This window comes from Ranitomeya imitator, chromosome 9 (genome assembly GCF_032444005.1).
Source record: "Ranitomeya imitator isolate aRanImi1 chromosome 9, aRanImi1.pri, whole genome shotgun sequence".
In the NCBI taxonomy this organism is placed as follows: Eukaryota; Metazoa; Chordata; class Amphibia; order Anura; family Dendrobatidae; genus Ranitomeya; species Ranitomeya imitator.
The window spans coordinates 136,499,806-136,522,211 of NC_091290.1; positions in this window are offsets into that span (position 1 = coordinate 136,499,806).

The following is a 22,406-nucleotide window of genomic DNA, read 5'->3' on the forward strand; positions in this document are numbered from 1 at the left end:
CAGGTCCCCTGTTCTAGTATACCTGTCTGTTTCTGCTGTGCCTGCCTGTATACTTGTTTGAACTTGGTTGCATCTGCCATGCCTGCCTGTATAGCATCTGTACCTACCAGCACCTTCCGTGCTTTACTGTATACCAGACGAACACGCCTGCATCTGCCGTGTCTCCCTGAATGTCAGCAGTGCTTTACTGTATACCAGCCATGCCTGCCTGCACCTGTCGATCCTATATATCTGCCGTGACTTCCCATTCCTTTCCATTCCAACTTCCTGCCCCTTTGGTGGTCAGCTGCTGTGTGTCTGAGGTCTGTCCTGCAGTAGCGCCTGATGTTCATCTGAAGCCAAGTCTAACCACACCATCAAGGGCTCTAGCGACGAGTCAGGTGTTCGCCTAGTTATGCCCCTCCATGGCACAGTGGTTCCACTACCACGTATGTTACAGTTGACCATACTCATTAGATACCTGTCATCCACATGCTCACTTGGCTGGCGGCTGACTTTCCCAACGACACCCCCATGCAATGGCTTGGTAGGAAAAAGAAGAAAAGAACGAAAAGATATCCCTATCTTTTGAGACATTTGCTATCAGTGGAGAGGATCAATCTGAAGAACCAATTAGTGACATCCCTGGCATCTAGTCCAAGCTCCCATTTTGATGGCCAAGGGCTCCAATCCCTAGGAACTCTATGGATCCAGCATCTCATTAAACAATGCATTACTCTACTTCTTATCTAAGTTGTTATTGCACTAGAGCAAGAATTAAAAAAAAATCCTACATCATAATTTTTTTTCAACTATCTGCAAGTTTTAAAAAATAAAATAATTTTCACAATCTTGTTTCTGCAGATGTAGTAAAGCGATAGCTTAGCTATTGAATCCAAGGAACCATACCGGACACTGCGATAGAGCTTTCAACAACTTTCTTACTCATGATTAATTCCGAGAGTGAGATGTCTGCTTCCTTCCAAGCTGTGACCATCAAGTGGAAACATACATATTCTATCAGGGAGGAAGAGATGACTGACCTCCATTTCGATAAAATGGTGACCTCTTCTGCTGGGAACTCAGTGTGAAGGATGATTATCCTCACAGATGTCATCATGACTTCTCAAACTTGCCAATATATTTCTTCATTTGCCAGAAGAAAAGTGACAGCGGGATCAGTGGAGCCAACCTGAGTAGAGCTAGGTAACGCTCCAGAGAGGCTTATAGCGCTGTACAGATAAGATTTGACTGGATAATGTCCATGAAATAAAGGGAAGAACCTACAGTATCCTACGGGCTGGGACAAGGATAGAAGCAAGTGTGGCATTTGTCAAACTTCATTTCAATTTACTTTACTAAAACGGCTTTAAATCTGCATTTAGTCACGGCACAGGAAAAAAAAATGTTTGGATAATTTTTGTGCGTTCGTGCAGTGTATATCAATGATTTAGGTATCTTGAAACTGGAAACTTCCCAAAAAAATGGAGATAAAGATTAGTTATGCAGTAGCCTCCATAACTGCAGTCTTACCCAGGTTTAGTCGGAGAAGGCCATTCTCAGAAAAGGTAGCTCGCAGTCACCCAGTAATAACTAAAACACAGTGACACCCCTGTCCATAAATGTTTTCCTCATTATCAACCTCAATCTGTGGTCAACCTCAAAGATTTATGTATTTTAAAGCTGGAAAGTTCACAAAAAAAAACTGATAAAAAGATTAGTTATGCAGTAGCCTCCATATCTGCAGTTTGGCCTAAGTTTTGGGATAATTTTTGTGCCTTGGTGCAGTGGCTATCAACAAATTATGTATCTTGAAGCTGTAAACTTTCCCCCCAAAATGGAGAAAAAGATTAGTTTTGCACTAGCCTCCCCACCTGCAGACTGGCCTAGGTTTTGTAAGAGAAGGGAGTTCTCATAAAAAGCCCAGATGCTCCCAGTCAAGATAGTTTTTGATCCCCCAGTAATGGCTAAAACACAGAGACATTCCTAATTTGTTAATGTTTACCTGATGGTGATCCTCAACTCCTATGGTTTATAAGGTCACTGGAAATCAGGAAATATCTTCTCCTTGAATGCACTTTTTGTCTGGTCACCATCTTTATTCTCTATCTGAGCACCATATTGAGTATTTATCTGGACACTGTCTTTATTCTCTACCTGGGCACCATATTCAGTATTTATCTGGACACCATCATTATTCTCTATCTGAGCACCATATTCAGTATTTATCTGGACACCATCTTTATTCTCTTCCTGGGCACCATATTCTGTATTTACCTGGATACTATCTTTATTCTCTATCTGGGCACCATATTAAGTACTTATCTGGACACTGTTTATTCTACTTCTGGGCACCATATTCAGTATTTATCTGGACACAGTCTTTATTCTATATCTGGGCACCATATTCAGTATTTATCTGGACACTGTCTTAACTCTTCAACTGGGCACCATATTCAGTATTTATCTAGGCACTGTGTAACAAGCTTATCTGGGCACTGCTTGAAAAAGTGATTGCTTGTATCATGCACTGTCAGTCATCACCAGCCTTCTTTCAGCTGACATGATGGTTCTGTAAGTTTTTACTGCTGTGTTTGGACAAAGCATTTCTCCCCAATATTAAAAAAAAAAAAATAATAATCATTAGTAGTTTTTTATAAGTTCATGTTTCCCCTGTTCATTTGGAAACATTTACTCTTTGGATGCACTGTATCTGGAGTGACTACCATATCTATCTGGGCACTTTGTGTCAAAACCTATCTTGGCACTGCAAAACACTATATATAAGAGCACCTGCATACTGCTTTTTACCAGGACATGTGTATATCTACTATACAATTGTCTAAGGGTCACTTCCGTCTTTCTGTCTGTCTGTCTTTCACGGATATTCATTGGTCGCGGCCTTTGTCTGTCATGGAAATCCAAATCGCTGATTGGTCGTGGCTAACGCCCACGACCAATCAGCGACGGGCACAGTCCGGAAGAAAATGGTCGCTCCTTACTCCCCGCAGTCAGTGCCCGCTCCGTACTCTCCTCCAGTCAGCGCTCACACAGGGTTTATGGCAGCACTAATGGACCGCGTTATGCCGCGGTGTAACGCACTCCATTAACGCTGCTATTAACCCTGTGTGACCAACTTTTTACTAGTAAAAAGATCTAATGTTAAAAATAATTAAAAAAAATAAAAAATCGTTATATACTCACCATCCGTCGGCTCCTCGGATCCAGAACAGGCCTTTCCCGCTCCTCGCGACGCTCTGGTGACCGCTCCATACATTGCGATCTCGCGAGATGATGACATAGCGGTCTCGTGAGACCGCTACGTTGTCATCTTGCGAGACCACAATGCACTCTTCAGACCGGAGCACGCGAGGAGCGTCGGTAACCGCTTCGATCCGGGGGCCAACGAAAGGTGAGTATATAACTTTTTAATTTTAATTCTTTTTTTTAACAGGGATATGATGCCCACATTGCTATATACTACGTGGGCTGTGCAATATACTACGTGGGCTGTGCAATATACTTTGTGGGCTGTGCGCAATATACTATGTGGGCTGTGCAATATACTATGTGGGCTGTGCAATATACTATGTGGGCTGTGGAATATACTACGTGGGCTGTGCAATATACTACGTGGCTGTGCAATAACTACGTGGGCTGTTATATACTACGTGGCTGTGCAATATACTATGTGGCTGTAGAATATACTACATGGGCTGTTATATACTACGTGGCTGTGCTATATACTCCGTGGGCTGTGCTATATACTACGTTGCTGTGCTATATACTACGTGGCTGTGCAATATACTACGTGGCTGTACAATATACTACGTGGGCTGTTATATACTATGTGGCTGTGCTATATACTACGTGGCCGGCCACGAACAATCAGCGACAGGCGCAGTCCGAATCCTGTGTATTCAATGTATTCTAAAATCTTCATAAATAAACTACATACATATTCTAGAATACCCGATGCGTTAGAATCGGGCTACCATCTAGTATTATTTATAAAAAGAGAAGTGACTTTTATGCTAGTGACTGACACGATAGTCCTCTTTGTGTCATGTCCTATGTCAGCTGCTGACAAGATTGTTCTGATGTTTTTGGTTTCTATGTTTGTGCCTGGACACAATTCTCAGGACAATGAAAAAAAAATCTAAATCCCTTTTAGGAGACATTTTAAATGCCTTTTGGAACTGTTTATCTTGGAACTTTTTTTGGGGGGGATGAACTTTTTATATGGGAACCATATTTACATAGCATTTGAGGACCATATTCAGTATCTACCTAGGCACCGTGTGACACTATTACAATATGTATAAACTGAAAAAATGACTTTTAGGTCAGTGACTGCTCTTCTATGGGTCCTCCCCAACTCTCCTACTACTAACATGATGGTTCAGAAGATTTTACTTCTGTATTTGGACATATACATTTTCCTCAAAATAAAATTTAAAAAAATTGTGACAATATGGATTTTGAAAAAAAATTTGGACATAATATCTGCATTTATCTGGGCACTGCATGACAACTTATCTGGGCACTGCATGACAACTTATCTGGGCACTGCATGACAACTTATCTGGGCACTGCATGACAACTTATCTGGGCACTGCATGACATTATATAAGCCGAGCTGCATACTGCTATTTACCAAGTCACTAAATACGTTATTGGATACCATCTAAAGTTAACCCGGAAAAAAATACGGTAATTACATTGTGCCAGTAGAATTTGATAGAAAGGGACGAGTCAAGGATTTATATTTACGGGTAATATATTTTTTTAGGTGAAAATGTTCTTTAAATTGGTCCAACGTTGTCATAATGTAAATTGTACGTTCCACCTGATTGCATTATGGAGGTGGCGGAATAAGCAAATAACCGTCGGAGAAGTCTTTAGCATAATTTCTGCACGGTAATGATCATTAATGCCGAGGCTTATTAATATTATTTTACATTATTGCTTGAAAAATGCAACCGGCAACTGTAATTCTACATCAGCCGTTAAATCTTTATTGGACAAAGACCAACACTGTACTTTGTTATTAATATTTTACCCATTTAAATATGGTGATCAAATTCATAAAGCAGCAAGATGGGCACATCAGTGTTAAATTATCCAATAAAAATATAATTACGAGTAATTACAATTTTACTTGTACATGCTTTTCCGACAGTTATGTTTGTGGGAGATTTTTTAATGCATAAATTGCTTATTTTAAAGAATTTTTTTTTTACTTGTAGTCAAACTGGTCAGTGGTAAAGTAGGAAAATTACTCATAATGTGGGTTTAAAGTCTACTAAAGCTTCAGAGATCAGATTGTATTGAGTGTTAAATTTCCCTATAGCACCCCCGCAGGGAAAATGAAGTACTGCAGTCTTCTTGTGAAAATCTTGTAATCTATTTTTTGCTATGTAATCTGACAGCAGTATGATGTAGGGGCACACACCCTGATTCCAGAGAGGTATCACTTAGTTTACTGGGTGCAGTAGTTCTGATAGAATCACAATTTTCTCTGTTTCAGAGAGTTGATAATCAATGGAGGGTTGGACTACCCTGCACGTGGCAGCTAGTCCTGCAGTGATAATCTCCTGCTGATAAAACACTGATTGTACTGAAACACCAAAACACAGCTCAGTAAGTGACATATCACTGGAATCAAGCTCTCTTTCACTACATCAGATTACATAGCAAAAAGCTGCTGACAGATTTAAATTAAGTGTCGGGTCAGTATGGCTCTGAGGTAAATCCTAGTGTCAGAGATTATTTTTCCAAAAACTTTAAATCTTCATCATTCAATAAGAATTTCTAATAAATCAAGAATCATTGTCTATCAGAAAGTAAAACAGTCACTGTCTCTTGGAGTACGGTCAACACATCTGCACAACATCTATCTAAGATACATTTTATCATGCAGATTAATATAGTAATTCTAAAAGTTTCTACTTCTTAAATTAGTTTAATGCCACAATCACATTGTATCATATTACTGTCCCATCATTAAAAAAAAGATGCCTACCTATTACTTGAAAAATGATAGTCAACATCCTTCTGAATCATTGTATATCAGAAAGTAAAAAAGTCACAGTCTCTTGGTGTCACGAGGGTGTCTCATCCCCCTGGAAGTCCTGGAGTTAGGTGGTCACATTGGGTAACGAATTGCAGATCTTCTTTAGAGATGGTGTCATTTGTGTCCCATATTAAATGGATTTGAATTCTTCTGGTGCTGAAGATGTTAACGTCCCTTTCTATATTGGTCAGAAACATGCAGCTCTATTTCATCTGCTTCTGATCCGGCCATTACCTCTTCCTATAAAAACTGGCCAGATCTTCTTGTCCCTGCTGGTGAAAGATTTGTCTTCCTGTGCTGAGTGCTAAAGCTAAGTGGTTGAAGTAGAGTTGATGTAGTAGTGTTCTGTGATTTGCTATAGTATGTGTGCGTCTATCTCCTGGTCCCATTTAGTTTATGCCTTCCTGTCCCTATCCTCCTCCCTACCATTAGTTAGTGCTTTTGTATGATAAAGGTTTTCTGTTATCCCTGATTTGACTATTTGTCTTGCTTACCTTCCATTTCTGTCCAATACCTCATAGGGAACAGGAGCATAGTAAGATCGGAGACTCAGGCCTCTCTACCTTCAAGAGTACCAAGGTCCCAGTTCCAGAGACAGTTTGAGTCCCCCCTTCCTTACCGAATACCGTCACAGCGTGAGACTTGGAGTACGGTCAACACATCTGCACATCATCTATGAAATGTATACTTTATCACACAGATTAATCTAGTAATTCTACACGTTTCCACTTTTGAAATTAATTTAACATATTTCCGTCCCATCGCGTAAAAAGCTGCCTTCCTATTACTTGGAAACTGACAGTCGTCGTCATCCTTCTGTCTGCTCTCTAACATAAGAATGGATAGAGTTGTCGTCTGAGCTTCCGCAATGCTAGCACGGCATGATGAATTCTGGATGCAGCTTTGGATGTGATCGGAGAAACAAAACGTGAGCAATATCCCGCGATGATGGAATTAATCATACGGCATGGAGTGTATTCTGTCTGTCTTAAACTTTGAGCACAGTCATCCTTTAAAAAGCGATGGAGGTAGGAACCCATTTTATCACGAATGCATCCAATCCACACTGGATTAATGAGACTGCTAAAAATCAAATCAGGCAAGCTATTTTGGGGGATGAATGATGTGAGTCGTAATAGAATCTCTTATTCTCAGCCAAAACAATCTTAATTGTATAGAGCCATACGAGAAAAAAAAAGCCTAATTACAATAGATCAACTTTGACTAAGCCGAGATTAATTCTGGCAGAAAATGGAAGATGAAGCATTAAAATGGTCAGAATTCTGAAATATTTCATCACATTCTCCATTAGAATGAAGCACATGAATCATTGGGGGATATGGAGTGAGCAGGGCACGGCGTGAGCGTAATACTCCCTGGACTATTCCTTTTTTTTTCTCCTCCTGGCTTATTCTTTATGTGAAGAATTATTCCCGTCGCGTTCCTTTTAAATCATCCGTTCGATGTCTTTTACAGGAGCGCGTGACGGAGAATGTAGCCCAATTCTTATAGCTATGTCATCGTTTTATGTGTAAATCCATAGGCTGTTCCTGCAAGCGATGTTTCCGTCCCCGGACTTGTGTTAAGAAGCTTTTGAAACTGAAAATACATTTCTATATTACTAGAGATCCTCAGGGAGGTAACAAAAGCAGATTGAGAGGAGACTACAGAGAACCAAAAGGATAATAAAACAAGGCAATGCATAAAAAAAAAAGAATAAAATATTCTAAAAATGTTGCAGATTTTAAAGGGAAATTGATTCCACGCTGCCTGTTAACACCATAATACGAAGGTCTAAATTATCTTCATAGAAAGATAATAAAGTGATAAAATTCTGACTGCCTTCAGCCACCACTAGAGGGAGCTAATGATGAAACAATATGCAGAGATCTCTTTAGCTCCCTCTAGTGGTGGCTTCAGGCAGACAGAATTTTATCATATGTCTATGCAGAGGATTTAGGCAAAGGAAGAGCTAGATCCCCCTAGGGTTCCACAGGACAGAATTGTGATCATCATAACAAAATGATCTGTCAGTGCACTTCCTTCCTTAAAGGGATTGTCCAGACTGATATATAACCTGAAGATAGGTCATCCATATAATTTTGATATATCATAAATGACACCTGCATCAGCAAGGAACAGAACATACGCACAAGTGGAAAAGGTAGCACAGATTAAGCAGAGTCAGGTATGTTGATACTATACACAAAGGAGCAGTAGCACTATAAGGGCACCTTCCGACAAGGAAACAGTTCATCACAAGAATGCAGTCTGGCAGTGAAATAGTTAAACACAAAAAGAACAGAGAAGTAAATGCAACCTGGTATCTTCAAGAAGAGCAATGGTAAATAGCAGCACTGTCACTTTTTTAAATTATTATTCATTTGCTTATATGGCACTATCTTATTCAACAGCGTTTTACACACATTATCATTGCTATCCCCAATGGGGCTCACAATCTAGATTCCCTATCAGTATGTCTTTGGAGTGTTGGAGGAAACCGGAGAACCCAGAGGAAACGCACGCAAACACGGGGAGAACATACAAACTCTTTGACAACTCTACATAAAGTAGATAACACAGAATCCAACATTCACAATAGGTGATGTCACAGCTCACCTCCTCCTCCTGTACAATGACTGATAACACCTCTATATACAGTAGATAACACAGGATCCACCATTCACAATAGGTGATGTCACAGCTCACCTCCTCCTCCTGTACAATGATTGCTAACACCTCTATATACAGTAGATAACACAGGATCCACCATTCACAATAGGTGATGTCACAGCTCACCTCCTCCTCCTGTACAATGACTGATAACACCTCTATATACCGTAGATAACACAGGATCCACCATTCACAATAGGTGATGTCACAGCTCACCTCCTCCTCCTGTACAATGACTGATAACACCTCTATATACAGTAGATAACACAGGATCCACCATTTATAATAGGTGATATCACAGCTCACCTCCCCCTGTACAATGATTGATAACACCTCTATATACAGTAGATAACACAGGATCCACCATTCACAATAGGTGATGTCACAGCTCACCTCCTCCTCTACAATGATTGATAACACCTCTATATACAGTAGATAACACAGGATCCACCATTCACAATAGAAGATGTCACAGCTCACCTCCTCCTCCTGTACAATGGCTGATAACACCTCTATATACAGTAGATAACACAGGATCTACTATTCACAATAGATGTCACAGCTCACCTCCTCCTCTACAATGATTGATAACACCTCTGCTGATAAAAATAACCAGGAAAGAACTAAACTGAATTTTTAGGAAATATATTTAGATTTGTGAGTTATTATGGTTTTCTCTGACTTTTTAGATGCCTTTTAACCCTTTGAAGACTGCGGCGGAGCTTACTTTACCACAGCTATAATTAATAGTGAACAGATGCGAGCTGACAGCGAATAAGTAATTGTTGTACCCCGTCAGACGAGGGTCTGTGTTGTCCCTCGATCTTGTACAGGCTCCTTTTTGATCAGCACTGAGGGAGATTAATTGTGATGGAGAATTACAGAAGAGTCTATTCTCCACGTGCCAACACAGACGCGCGTAGAGGGGTTTTGCTCTTTTCCGTTCTGTTGACCTCCGCACCGAAACATTGTGGAATCTGTCGGATTCTTTGGTGTTTATTAAAAAAAAAAAGGGATTGGGAGGAGGGAATTGTAGAAGATTAAGATAACATCCTCTAATAATGGAGCCATCGTACTCCTGGTGACGGCACGGGAGGGAATTAGACAGGCGAGGCACGTCACCATTGTTGTCTGCTCCATGCAAAGTCTGACAGGTCCTACTATGTTACAGTCGCAGTGCAGGAACATGGGGTTTATTCTTACTATTTTCATGGGGATTTAGAAGCATTTAAGTAACAAGATCTTCACATAGAAAACGAATGACACCAACATAAAATGTAGCGAAGAAATCATTTCTTTATGACTGCTGAGCGGATTTTGAGTGAGCATATCTAATGTGTTCCCCCGAACCTCTCTACAAATCAACTCACAACTTTGAGTTTTTGTATGTCTGCACCTATTGTCAATGGTGGATCCATATAGAGGTGTTATCAGTCATTATACAGGAGGGAGAGGAGGTGAGCTGTGACATCACCTATTGTGAATGGAGGATCCTGCGTTATCTACTGTGTATAGAGGTGTTATTAGTCATTGCACAGGAGGAGGAGGTGAGCTGTGACATCACCTATTGTGAATGGTGGATCCTGTGTTATCTATTGTATATAGAGGTGTTATCAGTCATTGTACAGGAGGAGGAGGTGAGCTGTGACATCAACTATTGTGAATGGTGGATCCTGCGTTATCTACTGTGTATAGAGGTGTTATTAGTCATTGTACAGGAGGAGGAGGTGAGCTGTGATATCAACTATTGTGAATGGTGGATCCTGTGTTATCTACTGTATACAGAGGTGTTATTAGTCATTATACAGGAGGGAGAGATGGTGAGCTGTGACATCACCTATTGTGAATGGTGGATCCTGTTTTATCTACTGTATATAGAGGTGTTATCAGTCATTGTACAGGAGGAGGTGAGCTGTGACATCACCTATTGTGAATGGTGGATCCTGTGTTATCTACTGTATATAGAGGTGTTATCAGTCATTGTACAGGAGGAGGAGGTGAGCTGTGACATCACCTATTGTGAATGGTGGACCCTGCGTTATCTACTGTATATAGAGGTGTTATTAGTCATTGTACAGGAGGAGGAGGTGAGCTGTGATATCAACTATTGTGAATCGTGGATCCTGTGTTATCTACTGTATATAGAGGTGTTATTAGTCATTATACAGGAGGGAGAGATGGTGAGCTGTGACATCACCTATTGTGAATGGTGGATCCTGTGTTATCTACTGTATACAGAGGTGTTATCAGTCATTGTACAGGAGGAGGTGAGCTGTGACATCACCTATTGTGAATGGTGGATCCTGTGTTATCTACTGTATATACAGGTGTTATCAGTCATTGTACAGGAGGAGGTGAGCTGTGACATCACCTATTGTGACTGGTGGATCCTGCGTTATCTACTGTATATAAAGGTGTTATCAGTCATTGTACAGGAGGAGGAGGTGACCTGTGACATCACCTATTGTGAACGGTGGATCCTGGGTTATCTACTGTATATATAGAGGTGTTATCAGTCATTGTACAGGAGGAGGAGGTGGTGAGCTGTGACATCACCTATTGTGAATGGTGGTTCCTGCGTTAGCTACTGTATATAGAGGTGTTATCAGTCATTGTACAGGAAGAGGAGGTGAGCTGTGACATCACCTATTGTGGTGAATGGTGGATCCTGTGTTATCTACTGTATATAGAGGTGTTATCAGTCATTGTACAGGAGGAGGAGGTGAGCTGTGACATCACCTATTGTGAATGGTGGATCCTGCGTTATCTACTGTATATGGAGGTATTATCAGTCATTGCACAGGAGGAGGAGGTGAGCTGCGACATCACCTATTGTGAATGGTGGATCCTGTGTTATCTACTGTATATAGAGGGGTTATCAGTCATTGTACAGGAGGAGGAGGAGGTGAGCTGCGACATCACCTATTATGAATGGTGGATCCTGCGTTATCCACTGTATATAGAGGTATTATCAGTCATTGTACAGGAGGTGGTGGTGAGCTGTGATATCATCTATTGTGAATGGTGGATCCTGTGTTATCTACTGAATATAGAGGTGTTATCAGTCATTGTACAGGAGGGGGAGGTGAGCTGTGACATCACCTATTGTGAATGGTGGATCCTGGGTTACCTATGGTACATACATAGTATTTGGCTGTACACTACCTGGTGGACTTTGTTCCCATGTATCAGCCGAATATAAATGTGATTTAGCCGGTGTATCTCGGACCATGGTATAAAACCCAGAACGTTCTTTGCTTCTCCCCTGCCTTCTCTGCTCTGAATCCATACTACAGTCCTGTACATATCTATGATAGTCCAATGTTCCTTTCATTGACACATCTCCTTTGATGGTTGAGATATCTTGATATCCTATTTCAAAGAAAACCCAGATATAAAACGAGTAGGACCGGAGTCCTCGTGTTTTTCATCCGCTAGTGAAGACTTTGACAATACGATTAGTGGCGAATTTCCTCAATATTTCTAGATATACACTGAACGCCATTAATGTTCTGCCGCTGATGACAATGAGGACAAGGAGAAGTAGAAAGATGCGAATGTCTTGGGATAATAAGAGGCGGCCTCACGTATCACTTCTCCGTGCCTGGCAGCCATGTTTCCTTATGGCTCAGCTGCCGCCATTGTTCTTGCGTTGTCATTGTCTTCTCCTCATTCGGAGTGGATCATTAACACATGAATGTTCAGCGCTGAATACTAAGACCCATCTGTAATGCGTCTCCTTATTACAGATAGTTACCAGCGGGAAAACATCTGCTCCGCAGCTGAAGTGTCACCTTGGGGTCCATCGGTTTGTGCCGCAGAGAAGCTCGCTGATTGCATCGGCCATTACTCTCATCTTCAGAGACGTCCCACAAAGTTTGGGCTTTTTTTGCCCTTTGGTTAAATTAACTAAGGATGAAACATTTCACCTTATAGATCCTCTTCTTGTTGCTTCTTGAGAAATCTTTGGAAAGTTTTTGACGCTCTCCTCTGGTCCAGTATTGAGTCTCCACCTTTGCTGCAGCCAATCCATAAGTTCAGAAGCACCGAGTGCCATGTGCCGCCAACGGGCAGAACTGTTGAGTTCAATGATCGGCTGCAGCGCTGTTTACAGGTCATCAAGAGAAGACACTGGGAGCAGTGGCATAGGCTCAACACTGGACCTGGGGAGGGAGCTAAAAGAACATTTTGTTGTTTTGTTTTTTTAAACTGGAGTCAAGGAACAAGGGTTTTCTAAAATCAGAAAACATATTTACTATTGTTTTACTGGCGGTTAGTGTGTGTATATACTGTATATGCACAAGCCCCACCCATTCTCTATAACCACACCCACATCCCTTATTAGTCCCACCCCCTTCGTGGCACGCCCTTATTTTGCAGATATATAAGCTCAGTCCGATATATCATCTACCTCTGTATATTCGGCCATTGCCCACATTGCGACTGTCCTCCTCTGCCCAGATCGCCTCATTTATTATCTTCCTCTACACATGGCGGCTCAATATCGGGAAGATTTATGACTGACGGGACGTTCCATCTCCTCACTCCAGATTTAGTGGAATAAAACCTTCATTAACGGGATCATTAGCACAAGCTGATTTACTCCTGCATTGTTGGCTCCACGTCTCCCCGGGCAGCCATTGAACCGTGAAGCCGTAGGTTGCTCCGCTAATGGCCTCCATGTCCCGTCTTTCCACAAAATTCACGATGGCCAACGCAGCACTGTGCAGCAGCTCCTGCTAGTAAAGGGTTAACCGCCATCCGTACATCTTTGCGGAGGAGACATTGTGCAAATCTGTAATGTCCATGACCGGCGAGGAACGTTTTATGTTGCACTCTACATTGATTTTATGTGGCTGACACACAACCCCGGTGACAAAGACACCATTAGAGCCCCCTTTTTGTTGGTGCTCTCTCAAAGCATTGTGGGAATTGATAATAAGCTACAAACATCCTTAAAATATACGACGCAGTTAGTTTCTTCCCGGCGGCTTTACGCAGGACTGATTTTGTTATTCACCGACCAACGCGAGCGAGGAAGAATACAAAATTTGGGTTTCTGCAAACTGAGTAATTACAAAACTGCCTATAAAGACTTCATTGTAAACCTTTATTTAGGAGAGCTCCTGTCTGCTTCCTTAAAAAAATCCTACGTGCTAAAGAAGGACTGGGCAGATCGATTTCGACATGCCCAAATATTGTGCTCTCAAGGAAGAAAACCCACCACCAGATGTTTGTAGGTGCAGCACTGTCAAAGCTGCTCACCTCCTGACATATAAATTAGCAGCACTGGACAAGTCCCTTGATCCCCTCTCCTCATTGATTGAGAACACATGCACACTTGTGTCATATAAATAAGGCAGTACTTCAGAGATAGAACCCTCAAGGGACGGCCAGAGGGACTAAAGAATCCCAAAGCATGCTCCTCCTGTGTAGTTGTCATGTGTCTCTGAAGTTTGAGCAGCAGAGAGAGTGATGGCAGCGGAAGGGAACCTCCAGTGAGAGTGGTGTAAGAGGAGGTAATGGTACTCCTGAAGAGCCCCTTTGTGATGTGTCATTAGTGTGGGAAGGTTGCCATGTATTGGCTAGATGGGAACATGTGGAACCAACTGGCACCGGAAGAGTTGCAGGTGGAACGAGTTCAGGTGCGGCACCCAGTCCGGTGCCTTTGATGACAAAGTTCCTGGGTATAAAGTTCCTGCACTTCAAACGATGGAGTGATTTGGCACCAAGTGAAGTTTCAGTGTGGATGTGGTCCAGGGATGACGCCGAAGCCAGAGAGATAGGCCTGAGCGGAAAGCGTGCACCAGCCAGGAGGGTGTTGGCCGCTGTCAGATGGAGCCCAGACAACACCCAGCGGTATCCAAAAACTCGACTACGCCGGCCAAGATCCGAGGACCAGATATACGCTGGTCAAGAGCCAGAGCCTAGTCTGCGCCAGTCAAGGCCAAAGCCATAATCTACACCAGTCAGGTTCTAGAGGTCAGACAACACCATCCAAGATCCAGAGCTTCGCCCTCTTTCCTGCAGTCCCAGGAGACTCCTGCCGTCAGTCAAACACCGAAGATCCAAAATGAGACTTTAACCGAGGGAGGACAGGAGAGAGGCACAAGTGAGTCGGGCTGACACTTTCGGCGTCAGTGTACGGAACAGGGGTCGGTCTGGGCTAGGACAACAGGTGGAGTGGGAGTCAGTCGGGGCGAGGGAGGCTCAGTGTTCCTTGATAGACTTTGTTAGGAGGACTTGCAGCATAGCGGAAATATCCGATGACACCGACTAGGGCCATAGTGTGAAGAGGAGCTAACGTAGCATCTGTCCCAGAAACGGATGCATGACCCCTGTCAGAGGGACACCAGTATAATCCATTAAAAGGCTTTTCTGATTCTTCTGATGGAACTTTAAGACTTATTATATGTTTTCTATAACCCACTGGTGTTGGTGCGGTTTTTCTATTGTTAAACTGCTCCCCAGTTCCACAAACTCCCGCTATACCGTAAGCAATAAATAGTTTGTTGTCTATTTCCGCCTCATGCTTATCTTTGCCTTGTATCCGGTCAGCTGCTTACAGTGGAACCATGCAAGGTCAGAGATGGCCTTCTGAATCCACACTCTAAGAAAAATGCCCATAAGAGAAGATCCACTGCAACATCTCCAACATTTTTAACACCCTGTATTGTCCCTTGAGAGTTTTGGCCAGAAAAAAAAAAGAAGCAATGGCCAAGCAATGACAGTGGAATCCGGCAGCATTGAGAGGGCACCGGGTGCACCGACTACACTACAAAGAGTAAGAAACTGCCCAAGTTGGGGCGGTTTCTAGCCCGGCTAGCTCAGTCGGTAGAGCATGAGACTACTAAGAATAAGGCTGAATAGATTGTATCGTTCCACCATTGTTATTTAGTGACTGGTATTTACTGGTTATTAGTTGCCACTCAGTGTGCGCTTGCCATTTGTATAATTTCTTTCATTTTCAGAAAAGAAAGAACTAGCTGCATCCAAGTTTCCGGAGTTTGTCTTCCACCAGGTTCTTGCATTACATTCTGCCGAGCCAAACACGTATTGGAGTCCCAGAAGAACTGTTTGTCCATGAAAATCTACAAAGTCTGGCTAGTTTTAGTCGGAACCATATTCTGCTTGGTAAAGTCACCAGATGCTGATGGCCACTTTGGAGTCTATGGAAAGCTGACTTTTGGCTCTTGGTCATGCTAGCTTATTACAATCTGCCCCACCACTCAGATTGACCGAGGGATGTATTTACGGTGGGCACATGAGGCATAGACCTTGTAGGCTTCCATCATCAACCCTACTTGATGGCTTTTCTGTGATCCAGCTGAAAATTGGAGGGGTGCCCAAATTTGAAGTCAAAGGGTAGGTGGACATGACAAGGAAGAATCCTTCTCAAATCTGCCGATGCCATAGGATGGGTAATAAAAGTCTAACCGCTTTGGCTCCCCTTTGATCACGAGAACATAGCTCCTTGGGATTAAATAGAGGTGCCCTGGTGAGCACGTTGGTGCACCATGCCACTCCAATGATACTGCCGTGTTCTCGTGATTGATGGAGATCACAGCGGTCAGACATGTATAACTTATTCTGTTGATAGGTGATACATTTCTTTTGGGGTCATTTTAAGCCTTTTTTAGGGGGGGTGATCTTGCAGAATTGTAAGACACCAATGAAAGAATCAAGAACGGGTTACTCCTGTGTCCTTTTCCTGTGCTCAGTATTTAAGATTCCATTTCTTGCTGCGTTGCCTTTTGCAGAGTCAGATATTTCCCCTTTGGGAAGTTTTAACTCATTGGCCGATGCTCCCTGCGGATAGTTAACTGCGAGAAAGTCATCTATTCGTACAAATTAATTAGGAGCATGGATATATTTCAAGTGAATTACCGCAGGTGTCTTCCTCGTGAACGCCGCTGTTTATCCCTTTCTCCGTGCTGTAATTCAGGAGCTGGAAACACAAGGATCCACCGCGGCCCTATAATAATATGCTCATCTGACAATGACCGTTAATCATTTCTCTAAGGCGGACCCTGATCTTAGCCATCGGGGGGGCTCTATTTTACTCTTAACTTGACAGTCTGACAATGCTGCAAACAAAAGTCAATACAGACATTGCAAAAAGCAAAAAAAAATACTCCAAAACTCAGGATAATAGATAACTAAAAACCAAAATATTAATTTGACAACCGACTTGGAGATTGATGAATTCCACTCCCGGTGGAGCAGCAAAATGCCGCCACCTGACAGACACATTAGATGGCTCCACTGTGCCCCCTGCTTGCTTTACCCAGGGCAAATGGTCGTCCTGCAGATACACATGGAAGATAACAGCCTTGCTGCAGTTTTTGCATTGGGATACAGAAGATATACCTCTAGCTTGAATGGTAAGAGGATCATGTGACCTGGATGTCAATGGACCAAATATTTAGATGTAAATGATATAGACACTTCTGACATGAAGATAAATTATTTTACATATGCTAATGATGTCCCTTATTTAATAACATTGCCATTTTCATTCATTTCCAGACCCCCTGATATGCATTTTGTAACCTGATCCAAGTTCCAGATATTTCTCTCATTGGAGCGTCTCTCCCAGTAATATAGGCTGGATTTGAGATCTGCGTCTCCCTGTAATATAGGATGGATGTGAATTCTGTGTCTCTCCCAATAATATAGGCTGGATGTGAGCTCTGTCTCTCCCAGTAATATAGGCCAGATGTGCGCTCTGTATGTCTCCCAGTAATAAAGGCTGGATGTGAGCTCTGTATGTCTCCCAGTAATATAGGCTGGATGTGAGCTCTATATGTCTCCCAGTAATATAGGCTGGATGTGAGGTATGTGTGTCTCTCCCAGTCATATAGGCTGGATGTGAGGTCTGTGTCTTTCCTGGTAATATAGGCTGGATGTGAGGTATGTGTTTCTCCCAGTAATATAGGCTGGATGTGAGGTCTGTGTGTCTCTCCCAGTAATATAGGCTGGATGTGAGCTCTATATGTCTCCCAGTAATATAGGCTGGATGTGAGCTCTGTATGTCTCCCAGTAATATAGGATGGATGTGAAGTCTGTGTCTCTCCCAGTCATATAGGCTGGATGTGAGGTCTGTGTGTCTCCCAGTAATATAGCAAGATGTGAGATCTGTGTCTCTCCCAGTAATATAGGATGGATGTGAAGTCTGTGTCTTTCCCAAAAATGTAGGCTGGATGTAAGATCTGTGTGCATCCAGGGTGCTGCTGTCCTTATTAATTCATATCATCGCAGCTTCTTTATCTTCTTCAAGTGTTTGTCCTCCTTTTCACTAACCCTATTTCTCTGCCCTCCCTGAGACTGTACATGCTTTTTCCCATTTCCTTGGTATCTTTAACAATGGGGAAAAAGGGACAGGGAGAGCAAAGAGCGCTGTCAGAACCAGGTGCTCTGATTTATATGGAGTATTTCAAAACTATTCCGCTAGATATAGAACATAGAGACATGCTAGAAAATTTTTCATGAAGACTATTTAGAAAGAAGTTTAACTCTGCATTTGGAGAATGAAAAAATAAGTACGAATGTACTAATCTAATCGCCTTCTTAGCTATGACTGTGGTGCCCCTCTGTTCCATATGGAGCTCACTATATGGGGATGATCCTAACTGATCTTAAAGGGGTAGTCCTATTTTAGAATGTTATGCCAATTTTTTATAGAATATACCATAGTTTTATGGTGGCAGTCTAAAGAATCAGTCTGTTTGGTAATACCATTAGCCAGGAAACACAACTCCATTAACGTGAATGGGATGTGCTGTAGATCCAGTGGTTAGATAGGAACTACGAAATGTGAACCCTAAAGGTTGCCAAAAAGGCTCTTAACATATACAGATGGCTTTCGGTAGGTCCCATATGGACTTCTGTGGTCCATGAGCCACCAGGGGCCATCACTATAGCAAACAGACTGACCGCTCTCCTGTATCACTGCATATTTAGACAAATTTGCTATTGAGGACAAGGTGACAACCTCTACAGGATCTATAATTGCCCCGATAATGGCTGGATAATGCACTTTTACTTGCACGCTCATCTAGATACGGAAGGTGAATGCAGTTTACTCCTATCATCTAAAACGATTAACGGAGATCAGACTGATTGCGGCAAAGTGTTGTATGGACAGGGTGACATTTTACATCACTCAGGTTCTTGTCTGTACAGTATCTCACTCAATGATAGAGTTGCCACTTAAGACATTAGCTGGATGTTTGCAACATGAACAAGATGGCGGTGACCCTGAATGCCCCCTAATAGGACAGGCACGAATAAAGAAAATGTCTGCAGGGTGGAAGATTCATCATAAAATCTACAAAGTTCTTGGACACAGAACTTTAAAGTCTTGCAAAATTTGAAAAAAGAAGTGCTCATCGCCTTCCCTCATTTGGATTGCTGTCTTAATGTTCTTAAAGTGGTTGTCCAGGATTAGAAAAACATGGCTGCTGTCGTCCAAAATTATTGCTACACGTGTTAATGGGTTGTGTTTGTTGGCTGGTATATATGTATATATATATATATACTCTATATATACTCTCTCTATATATATAGGCGAGAAATCCCACTTATTAAACCTGACAGGGCACACCTGTGAAGTGAAAACCATTCCTGGTGACTACCTCTTAAAGATCATCAAGAGAATGCCAAGAGTGTGCAAAGTGTTAAACTGTCAAACTGTAAAGCGCTGCAGAATATGTTGGTGCTATATAAATAAAGATTATTATTATTATTATTATTATTATTAAAGCAGTCATTAAAGCAAAAGGTGGCTACTTTGAAGAACCTAGAATATAAGACATATATTCAGTTGTTTCACACTTTTTTGTTAAGTATATAATTCCACATGTGTTAATTCATAGTTTTGATGCCTTCAGTGTGAATGTACAATTTTCATAGTCATGAAAATACAGAAAAATCTTTTAAATGAGAAGGTGTGTCCAAACTTTTGGTCTGTACTGTATGTCAGTGAGAGACACACACACACATATATATATATATATATATATATATACATATACATATATATGTATATATATATATATACTAGATTGTGGCCCGATTCTAACGCATCGGGTATTCTAGAATATGCATGTCCCTGTAATATATGGACAATGATGATTCCAGAATTCGCGGCAGACTGTGCCCGTCGCTGATTGGTCGAGGCAACCTTTATGACATCATCGTCGCCATGGCAACCATTATGACATCATCGTCGCTGTGCCCGTTGCTGATTGGTCGAGGCCTGGCGGCCTCGACCAATCAGAGACGTGGGATTTCCAGGACAGACAGACAGACAGACAGAAAGACAGACAGACAGACAGAAAAACCCTTAGACAATTATATATATAGATATATATATATATATATATATCTTTATATTTCATAGAGAGTTAGATAGCAGAATAGCCGGTAATTCAATTGCCGGCTTTTGCTAAATCCTTACCAAACCTGACAGGATAAGAGACATGGCTTACATACAGTAAACGATTGCATATCCGCTAGATTTTTATATGTCCCTCACTAATAATGTTAGTAATGTGTGTGTAAAATTTGGGAGCTGTAGATGTTAAATTAAAGGATTAATTTACGGAGAAAACTAGCATGGGCTCCCGTGCAATTTTCTCCGCCAGAGTGGGAACGCCAGTGACTGAGGGCAGATATTAATAGCCTGGAGAGGGTCCATGGTTATTGTCCCACCCAGGCTACAAAAATCTCCCCTCAGCCACCCCAGAAAAGGCACATCTTACTTAGCCTCTCTCTTCCCACTGCCCTGTAGCATTGGCATATGGGGTAATAAGGGGTTTATCTCACCTTGCTATTGTAAGTTGACATTAAGCCTTGTTAATAATGGAGAGGTGTCACACTGACACCTAACCATTATTAATCCAATTAGTATGAAAAGGATAAAAATACACACACACACACACACATTAAGAATAAAGTCTTTTAATGAAATAAATAAATACACAGGTTTTAACATCTTTATTGCACTCTCAATCCAAGGGAAGCCCTCGTTCTCCTGTAAAAAATTCCAAAATAAAAAAGCAACAATATCCCATACCTGTCTGCCGTACAGTCAAGTCCCACGCAGTAATCCATTTTCATTTACAACCGGGAGTGCTGCTAATGAGGCCGCTCCCGGCTGTAAAGACTGAGGAATGAATGAAATGCTGGGAGCGGAGCTTCGGTGACTAGCGGTGCCATCACCGAAGCTACGCCCCCTGGGCGGCATGAACTCAAATGAACTCTACAGACTGGGAAAATGCCAGCTGATTTTCCCACGCTGAAGAGTTAATTTGAGTAAAAGATATAAAGATATATATATATATGTGTCAATGACATATATATATATACATATATATCTCCCTATTCTATGTGTAGGCATTTATTTTATCTATTCTATTCTAATCTGTCAGTGTGATTTTACTGTAGACCGCACTGAATTGTCAGCTTTTCTGTAGGACACCGGTGCGTATTTCTCGTAAGTCACACTGATGGTCCGTGTGGTGTGCGAGTTTTTCTCTCGCACCCATAGACTTTCATTGGCGATTCTCGGCAGATATACGGTGCAAATCGCAGTATGCTGCTATTTCTCTCGCATGTATAATACGGCCGAGAAAACAACGGATGATAGGAGCTGCCCCATAGATTAACATTGGTCCGAGTGCTATGCGATTTTTTTATCGCATAGCACTCGTCCGCATTACGGTCTAGTGTGACTCCGGCCTTACTCAATGCTGCAGCAGAGCTGGATCTGACATAGGAGCATAGATCAGAAGCGGTCAATGGGAATAACATGGATGCCAACTACCTGAATTCTATAAGATATTGGAGCATAATGCCAGGGGCGCACACGAAGGTGGCCGGAGGAGGACTCACCACTCCTTGCTGGATCCATGGGAGGTGAGTAGTTGTCAATTTATTCTGAAATTTCTAGGATGAATAACACAAAGTGCTATAATTATTTAGCAAAGCAGACATGTCAATATCCCACTGCCCTCTCTATGCGACCGCCAAAACCTGATGCTTTTTCCTTGTTCTCCGTCATTAGACTGATTTTCGTGACATATGCAGATCATTCCTTCACGTTACCATCACTGTCATCACAAGCCGCCGTTCCCCTTCCTCCACCAATGAGAAGATCTGCGGCTCCGTGAAGGAACGATTATCCCGGATGTCTCCAGCGAGCTGCAATTATTCTCATTTTAGGATCTTTTTTTTTCCCCCTTCTTCAAACTCCAATTGAATTCTCAGCGGAGTAGAAATGTCATTATCTACGTGCAGGAAATGTCTCCAAATGGAAACACAATGCGGATTCCATTATCTCCTATAAAATTTCAAGTTTTCTTTTTTTTTCTTTCCATTTCTTCCAGAAAAATACACAAAGACAATGGTAAAGGAGATCTCAATTCTAGATCACAATCAATGCAGGGTCACTGGGAAAAATTATAGCAGGCAAGAAGTCCTAAATCGTAGCTTAAAAACATATGAAAAGCGCATTTCATAGGGTATTACTCTAAAAGCAAAAATGGCGAGCAATACTATAACAATAATAATAATTGTTATTTATATAGCACCAACATATTCAGCAGCACTTTACATTTATATAGGGGACTTGTCCAGAGAATAGACATTACAGCATAACAAACACAGATCAAAA